We start from the raw sequence: 9,346 nt of genomic DNA on the forward strand, positions 1-9,346 counted from the left end.
TGCCAGTTTCCGATTGGTAGTAAATTCTATTGTTTCAAAAATTGAATTGCAGTTAGTGAACGTTCATTTGGAATTCTGTTGGTCGAAATTCCTCTTTGTTGATCCCCGTAAACTTAGTTACATTGGTGATAGTATCACAACACCTCGTTCACTCGACTTCGATTTCTGGAACAAACTCAGCTGAACCGTTGGATTCTTATTGATGCAAAATGTCTTTACACCCACGTAATCTGAAAAAGTCTTGATTCGATTACGCGGATATTCACTCTAGTATCATTTGGACTTACCTAGGAACGACACAACTCTGAGGAGATAACATAGACTAAATTTCGAGGACGAAATTTCTGCAACAGGGGGAGAATGTGACAACCGGTAATTAACGGCTTCTAATTACGTGATTAGCGAACGTTTAAGGCGATAATTAATAGTTTTAAGGCACGAATTAAGCTAATTAAGCTCTTGGTATGCCTAGGAATGCTTATCGGACGTTATAGTGCACATATGAGGTTTTCAGGAAAACTGCGGAACGATAAGCGATAACGAACTGGTTCCGTACAAAAAAACTGACCACGCCGACAAATGCAAATTTTATACGTATAATTTAAATCTACGGATTTCGTTTTGCGAAACAACACGATCTTGAATGTTCGAAAACGCAAACGTGAACGAAAACGCGGCTGCTGGAATGCACCGGCAACAAAACGGAAGCGTCAAACACGCATATTAACTCAAAAACTGAAATATACTGATATATTTAGCTTCGCTTTCGAATTTTAATATCCGAAGTTGAAATTGGAGTGGAAAACGGACTAGAAACGATAAACCAAGCATTTTACGCTATTTAACGAAACCGACTATCAAACACGACGATAACGACTACCGTTACTATTTTTCGTATTTATAAATCAAAAATTCAGTCCACGACGTTACAGATAGTTCGGATATTTTATAACGGGTCTCGTAGGAATTACGGGCCACTTGAAACACGATATTGGGATTGTGGGCCTTGGGCCCAAGCCCAAACCCACTTAAGACAAGCTAACCCTAACTATATATAACATGTTATCCATTTATCCTCATTTGTTAGAAACAAACCCAAGCCAGACAATTCTCAGCCGACACCCCCTAAACCTCACCCTCTGCTCCTTTCTCGTGACCGAGCACCGGCGATCGGAGAGCTCCGACCGGCCACCGGTCTTCTTGCACCTCCGACAAACCCCCAAACACCCACCTGCCACCCCCTAGCCCACTGCACTCAAGAAACACCCCCCCCCCCCTTTTGATTGACAGCACGGAGCACCACCACCACCGTCCGGTGGTGGTGCGGCGACGAAAACAAGCAGACAGAGATGAGAGAGACTAGAAGTGAGAGAGAGGAGAACCAGAAGCAGAGTGGAACGGCAATGAACCGCCGTCTGCGGCGGAGCCGCGGTGGCAGTGGTGGTGTTTTGTTCTGACGGGTCTCACGGTAAAACCTGGTTCCTTTTTCTTCTCATTTTATTTTTTCTTTTCTTCAAGATCGTTATAGATCTGTGGATTTTTCGGGCCGATGTTAAATGTTTCAGGCGGGGGTATGGTTGCCGGTGACATGTACAGCAGTGCCGACAGTAGCAAGGGCGGTGGTTGATGGTGGGGTTGAGCGGACCCGGTTCAAGTCCGGTTCGGGTCAGATTTAACACGGGTTAGCGAGTCAACTCGGTATGGTTTCGGGTCAGCTCACTGTGCGGGTCAACTCGCTACTAGGGTCAACTTAGTTCGATGTTCGGATCAACAAGTTAACGGATAGCTCGGTTTGGTCAACGACTCAGATTTTCGGGTTTCGGATTCGGTCAAAGATGGTCAAACTGGTCAACATCAGGTCAACGACAGTCAACTGTCGGGTCAACAGCGACCAAACAGGTCAACGACAGTCAACTCAAAGACCCGGTAATGAAATTAAACGATGCGAAAATTCCGTTTATAGTTTAGATTTTTATTGTAGTTATACGCGACCGAGCTCGACCGATACCGTTAGTGATTAATCACGTTTTATTTTTGTCGTATTTGATAAAGATTTAGTATATATTGTGTGAATTGATTGAATTCTTGTTGAGATTTGACAAAATACGACAACTTTTTATTGTCGGGTTACTCCTAAAACAGAGGAAACTCTGTCCGATTTCCATAAAAATTCGAAACGCGACACGTATTTATAGTTTCAAAAACGACACTTAATGGAATTCAAGTTTATTTTTTTTTTTATAAAATAAATATATATATATATATATATTTATTTGACGACGATCTACGATTTACAAAACGAGGTATAAGTTAACGAAACCCCACGCTTGTTTAACATAAACATAAGATTTATAATTATTCAAACATCGATATTCCAAACGCTTCTTCAAATAAATATAATAGTTCTATTTATTTCAAACATTGATATTTCTGAACGCTTTTATACAATAAATACAATGTTATATTTATTTCGAACATCGTTAACTCGTATGCTTTTATAAAACAAAGGTAATTTTTATATTTATTTCAAATGTCAACGATTCAGAATTCTTATTTCAAACGTTTAGTATTCAAAAGAATCACATAAAATAAATATATTATCTATGTTTATTTCGATCGTCTAAAATCCGTGTATTTTTATAATTTGAGTATAGTAGTTTATATTCAGTTTCAATTGTCGAGATTCGGGTATATACATATTTACTTATTGATTTCGACTCACGAAAGCTACGAAGAGCCGTACGACCTTTCGAGATGACCAATGCGATTCATAAATATATTTATATATTTATATTTTTATATAAATATATATCCTTAACCTCTCGAACGCTAAGTAATTCTAAGACTTAGTTTTATCCCGATTATAAACGGGATCAAATAACCATAGATTGGTTATTCTAAGTCAAGTTAACACCACCTTAGGGTCGTTTAGTTAACGACTCGGTAGAGCTCGGACACGTAGTTTAGCTACGTTTAAACTAGAAACTGACAAGTTATTCCCTGTTAGGAATACTATAGATGCACGCTAGCCAATTCACATTCTTGGAACGACACTATGGAATACACACTTAGCTAACTTTGCACAAGGATATCAAGGTGAGTTCATAACCCCCACTTTTTACTGTTTTACATTTTTATAAATGTTTTTGGGGGTGGAAAGACATGCAACTTTTTTGCAAAAGCAAACACTATTTTGATGAAAGAAAACTCATATTTCTAAACCATGTTGCAACTGATTTTCAACGAACTTGAATGGTTTACGAAAGGTTTATACTAAACATACCGGTTCTACAAAACGTGCATGATTTTCATGACTAGTGACGAGAATGTCCTAGTTACAACAACGGGACTGGGTTGGCCTGCGTACGCAAAACGAGACAACTCGGTGAGATTATGTTTCCCCCTTTTCTTTCAACGTTTCGGTTTACAACTTTCGGGGGGAAATACATGTCAAACTTAGGTATGATTAAGTTATGGAATGAACTCTTAGATCATGTGAGCATAGGCTGTAACTGAGGTGCCATTAATCCTTTTGAGGACCAAGGAACAAAGGTTAGATCTAATGGGTACGGGCGAGCCCCACTCACGGTCCATGGGTGACCACTTAGAGTGCTGTTGTGTCCCAGTCGAGGTGATTCGACACTAAAAATTTGCCTACGCGGGTTGAGTACCTCCTATGTCGTCGCATATATTAATGTCCTCGCGAAACATTAATGATCAACATGTTCATAGACGCTTTACATACCAACTTACAACACTATAACTTTCAAATGTTTTTGATATTCATTTGACGCAAACTCATAATACATGTATTTACAAACTTTGATAATGTTTTCAACTTATGTACAAGTAAGAGGACGAGTTGGTCCTGCTTACAACGACTCTCGTGGGCTAGACTCACAACTTTCATATATCATGCCGAGAAAATGATTTTTACTATGCTTTCTCAACAACTTTTAAACCGGTTATCAAAAAGATTTATTTTAAACCTTTTCAAAACAAACTATGAACTCGCTCAACTTTATGTTGACTTTTTCGCATGTTCTTTCTCAGGTTGCATTTTCAAAACTATGGAACGGTTGGAATGGGAGAACCCATGGGAATTCGAGTACTTAGCGGCGTTCTTTTTCTAGAAGTCTTAGCTTATTTGCTTCCGCTGTGCAATGAAGATACTGGTCCAGTCACGCCAAGCTCTGATATTTCGGGGTGTGACACACCATACCAAGAGTAAGTTTAACCGTATCCCTCCATGTGGCAAAGTTTGCCCCAGTCAATAATTCAATTCCAAGGCTAGGGCTAAAAATGGATGCTAGATCAACACAAACAGAAGAGTTGGAGTAATCTATTTAAGGGTAATCAATCAAGGCAAACAAAGATAAGTACATTGAAGATAAAATCTATTATAACACCAAAATAATAGATTAATTAAAATTCTACCTGAATTTTGGCTTCGCTTTGGCTTTGACCAAAATTCAGACACTATGAACATGAATAAAATGTTGTCTTGATGTTTTACATAAACTTCGGCTTCGCTTTGACCAAAATTTATGTATTATAAACATACCATAATAGACTGATTAATTGTCTTACATGAATTTTGGCTTCGCTTTGGCTTTGACCAAAATTCATGTATTGTGAATGTACGTAAATGATAAAGACTATCTTAGTGTTCTATGTGAAATTTGGCTTCGCTTTGGCTTTGACCAAAACTCACATATTATGAACATATATTATAAATGGACTGTCTTAATGTCCCATATGAATTTTGCCTTTGCTTTGGCTTTGACCAAAATTCATATACGATGAACGTAAAAATAAAGCACATAAATATACCATAACACCTTTGGGCAAGAAATGATACATCTATGTAATTAGGCTTTTTTTTTTACAAATAATTCACATAATCACATAAACTGGTATTATTTAAATTTCATTGTCATATCAAATGAAATTTACCATTATATAATTCTATGTCAAATTTTATTTTAAGACATAAAAAATACATATTTTATACACAATGATCAATTTAATATTCTTAAGTGGTAACGATGTCATATATGAGATATCAATTTAATATGAGATTTCCAACAAATCACTTCGTAAATTAGTAGTAGACTTTCATATATATATTGAATGTTTCAACCATTTAATTAAACCCTTTGCAAACGAAATCCAAACAGAAAAATATATATATAATATATATCATAACAATAATCCAACTGATATATTCTTGATGGGGTTAAAAATGAGAATCCCAATCCTTATGTGGATTATTAAACAATTATGAAACAATATTTACATATCATTATTTAATACCCCCATCACTTAGGCAAAATAATATTATTCATATATTGAAGATCGATTTACAAACATCAAGATCAGTAGGTAGCATAAACCAATTATGAAAATAATAATTTTAGCAAACATCAAGATAAGTATTACAATTGAATCGAATCGGAAAAAAATTCATCCATCAAATAATGAAATAAACTATCATCAATTTAATTTCATGTGTTCATTAATTTTCAGAAAACGGATCGATTCATCCAAAACACAATTAAGTTTTAAATATCCAAACCGATTCAATTCATCGTCAAGGAAACAGATTTCATGATTGATCTTGATATAATCAACATAGTGCTCTGATACCACATGTTGATTATATCTTGAAACACGGGTCAAAGACCATAGAACATTTAAAGAACGTACTTGATGGAATGGTTATCTTAGCGGATGATGATCAAGCCATGATTCCGTTATGACGCCTTTGGTTGATGGAGACTAAGTGAGAAGACTTGATTGGTGTTTTTAGGAGTAGTATTATTCTCTACATCATGTTGGAATGAACAAGATGACCATCCATTTTATAAGTTACATAAACTCCTTTGGCATTCTCATTAAAGGCATCTAAGAGAAATCATAATGGTCATAATGGTCCATTTTAAATGTTCATAGTTACTCCCATCAAGTAATTGTTAGGGACCCCTTATGTCATGTTGGTAAACATAGCTCAAATGATCCATAGGCCACATTATGGGTTATTTCTTGCATTAACACGATCGGTTTAGATTTAGTGGTGGTTGTAAAAGCATACATGATATGCTTTTACAACCACCACTAAATCTAAACCGATCATGTTAAATGAATGGTTCTCCACATCCCAAAATACTTTTTCTTTAATCACATTAGTTTCCTTCCTCCTTGGATTGTCGACAGTCTTCTGCCATGTGCAATCTACGTCCACAATTATGGCACCTATATGAAATCGTTTCAGTTGATACATTGATATATTGATGCCTTCTATCGGATCCCATCGTCTAATGAATCTTCTACAAAAAATTTCTTCGGTTGTCTTGACCCAAGCCACCCATGAAAATTACCATACTATCTATTTTTCACATTAACCGTTGGAGTTATTCATGTTGGTATTACACCAAATTTCCGAGGTATATCTTAAACAAGCTCCAAACTATCATGTGTGCTAAAAAATTCGCCTATCACTCATAAATTCACGTTTTATATAAGTGTTTTAGTGAAGTATTGCCGGTCCCAAACCCTAGTAAAAGAGCGTGTGGATAATAATGAAACTGGAATAAGATCTAACTATGTAGTTTGTTTAGAATTCTAAAAAGATTTTGCTAACCATGATCGTTTGTTGGTATCCATATAGGCATTAGTCGCAGAACTAAAGGAATTTAGGTTCTTGACGTTAGTAAAATACAGGAAACTGAGTTGGAGGTTGTGGGGGCACAAATTAGATATCTTGGTGGCCTAAGATTGCTACTGACCTTCGACTATAAGGAAGGTATGCATGAATTCTTTAGAGACGGGAAAGAAGGACGAGAGCAATGGGTTGAAATACTACAACTATGGAATGGCCAAAAACTTCCATTCCAAAGGATTGCCTTGCTTCACATTAGGAGGGATTCCGTTACAGTTATGAAGTAAGGAGGTCTTCAATGTGATCGGAAGCAAGTTAGGTAGGGTGGTCAGAAATTCCTATGCAGACATGTTGGACCTAAACATTCACTTTGATTTAGTGGGTGTCCTCATTAATCATGGTGAGAGGATAAACGATCAAGTTTGGTTGAGGTGGGAAGGATCAGAATTTGAAACTTGGGTCACGAAGTATAATGATTCATGGTTGCCAGGTTTTCTAAACAATAGCCCAGACACGGTAGGGGAGATGGCCAGAGAGGAAATAAGTAGTCTTGAAACGAAGGGAGGAGATGAGGAAGCTATGAACATCGATGTGCCAGAGATACCACAAAAATTGAAAAGGCAGGGGGTGATAGTGCGAAGGAAGACGGCGTAAGGGATGCTGATACTCCGACAAAACTGGGATTCCGGCAGAAGGCACCGAACACTAGAGTTTGGGAAACCAAGAGACACCGCTAATAATTATGGGTCGATGGGATACTGATGGATGGGTTTAGGAATGTGATTTATATGTGTTTAATGTCTAACCTTATGCATATTTGATCGTTTATACGTGAGGAATTGAATAACTACGAGAAAATGGTGTTTTGAGGAAAATAAATGGAGTGGAATTAAAGATCTTAAGAGATAAAATGATAGAGGGCAGAATTACGAAGACGTGGGCGAAAATGGTGCGTAAAACGGAGCTAAAACGAAGAAGTTATGAAGAAAACCGTTTTTGAAGGGATCTGTCGAGTGACAAGAAAGTCTTGTCCAGGAACGTAGCTTACGGTCCGTAAGCTGGAAAAACGCGAATTTTGGAGTGTTGGGGTATTTTAAAGATTTCTAAGAACCCTAGTTCATATCTAACTGATGTGTGTAAAATGCAACATATAAAGCACATCAATTAAGGCATAAAACTAACCCTTTTTAAGTACTAATGTTGGAAAAAGAGTGTTTTTGTCTTCCTTTTGTATTTTCAGGATGAAATGAGCTCAAAATCACAAAAGAAGCAAAAAGACCACTAATTCTACCATAAATACAAGAAAAGGAACAAAAGTAAACTGCCCGGACCCTCAACGGCACCTCCCAAGACAAAGAGAAGAGAACAGAAGTCTGAACACGCCCCGTGTCCAGTGAACACGGGGGCGTGCCCAGGAAGCAGCAGAAAAGACAAACCAGTAGAAGCTTCCATTGCTCACCACGGGGCCGTGCCCAGCGGACACGGGGGCGTGTTGAAAGTACAGCAGGCGCATTAATTGTAATTCGCAATTACAATTAATGAAGAGAGAGAATGTCAGACGGGCACGGGGCCGTGTCCAGCGGACACGGGGCCGTGTCCAGCGTTCTGTTCAGCCTATAAATAGAGGAGCTTGGTTTCATTCTCTCTCATCCCTTGGCACACCACCTCTCTCACACTTCATCCACCACCCATCATCACCATAACACCATCATCCACCACCATCATCCATTGTCCATCATAGAGTGTGTGAGTCGTCTCGGGATCCAAGATTGATCGTAAGAGTTCTTGACAATCAAGGCCATGTTTGCCTAAGTCTCTTACATCACTTGGTGAAGACAAGTGTTTAGTATAATACTTTTTATTTTTAATCTTTTGCACTTTTTATTTGGTTTTGTATTAATGACTTTAATAACTAGTTACTTATGTTGAAGGTGATCTTTCCTTATCGTTTGTCCGTGGTGTCTTGGCATTATTTTACTGTCTATATAAAATAAAAGATTTTCACCATTCATATCTCCACGGTCTATATGGAGGTATGTTGGCTACCTGGTCGGGGGTTAAGGGAACGGTTTGGTAAAGGTCTTGCCCTTGTTCAGCGTTTAGAGGTCCTGCTTGGGACCTGGGTCAAATTTAGTAGGATCTCCTTCAATGCCCATAGGTATTGGATGGCGGGGATCCAAACTCTTTGACCCCCTCATAAGCTAACTACTATTAATACTATAACCCGGCTATTTAGGACTGTATCCCTGCTGACTCAGACTACTTAGCCGAGGGTAACGTCACCGCCAAAAGCGGGGCCTACCATAATTTGCATTAATAACTTAATTCATTATCTTTCAATAATCCGACCCTTTAGGATTGTATCCTTGCTGACTCAAACTACTGGGTTGAGGGTAACGTCGCCTTCAAAAGAGGGCCCTACTACAATAACTAAGATAATCTCTTAAACAAGTGCAAAAGTGCGAAAATAATCAAAGGTTATACTAATACACGTGTCGGATCCAAGTGATTCATCTTGTCTATCTGTTTTTATTTATTTTATTTTTCAGCATTTAGTTAGTTTTTATTTTTCTTAGTTTAAAACATTTTTCTAACTTTTTGATTTGATTAGACGTTGAGGATAAACCGGTATTAAAAGCTCTTGTGTCCTTGGACGACCTCGGTATCTTACCAACACTATACTAC

The 9,346-nt window shown here is 37.7% G+C and overlaps 1 long non-coding RNA gene across 1 annotated transcript; it reads left to right on the top strand.

The window, feature by feature from the left end:
- The first annotated feature begins 1,143 nt into the window (after window positions 1–1,143).
- On the top strand, window positions 1,144–2,139 carry LOC110917086. Its single transcript, XR_002580319.2, has 2 exons — window positions 1,144–1,468; window positions 1,566–2,139. It is a non-coding gene; the product is annotated as an uncharacterized LOC110917086 (long non-coding RNA).
- Window positions 2,140–9,346: the final 7,207 nt, after the last annotated feature.

Source organism: Helianthus annuus, chromosome 16 (assembly GCF_002127325.2).
Source record: "Helianthus annuus cultivar XRQ/B chromosome 16, HanXRQr2.0-SUNRISE, whole genome shotgun sequence".
Taxonomy (NCBI): domain Eukaryota; kingdom Viridiplantae; phylum Streptophyta; class Magnoliopsida; order Asterales; family Asteraceae; genus Helianthus; species Helianthus annuus.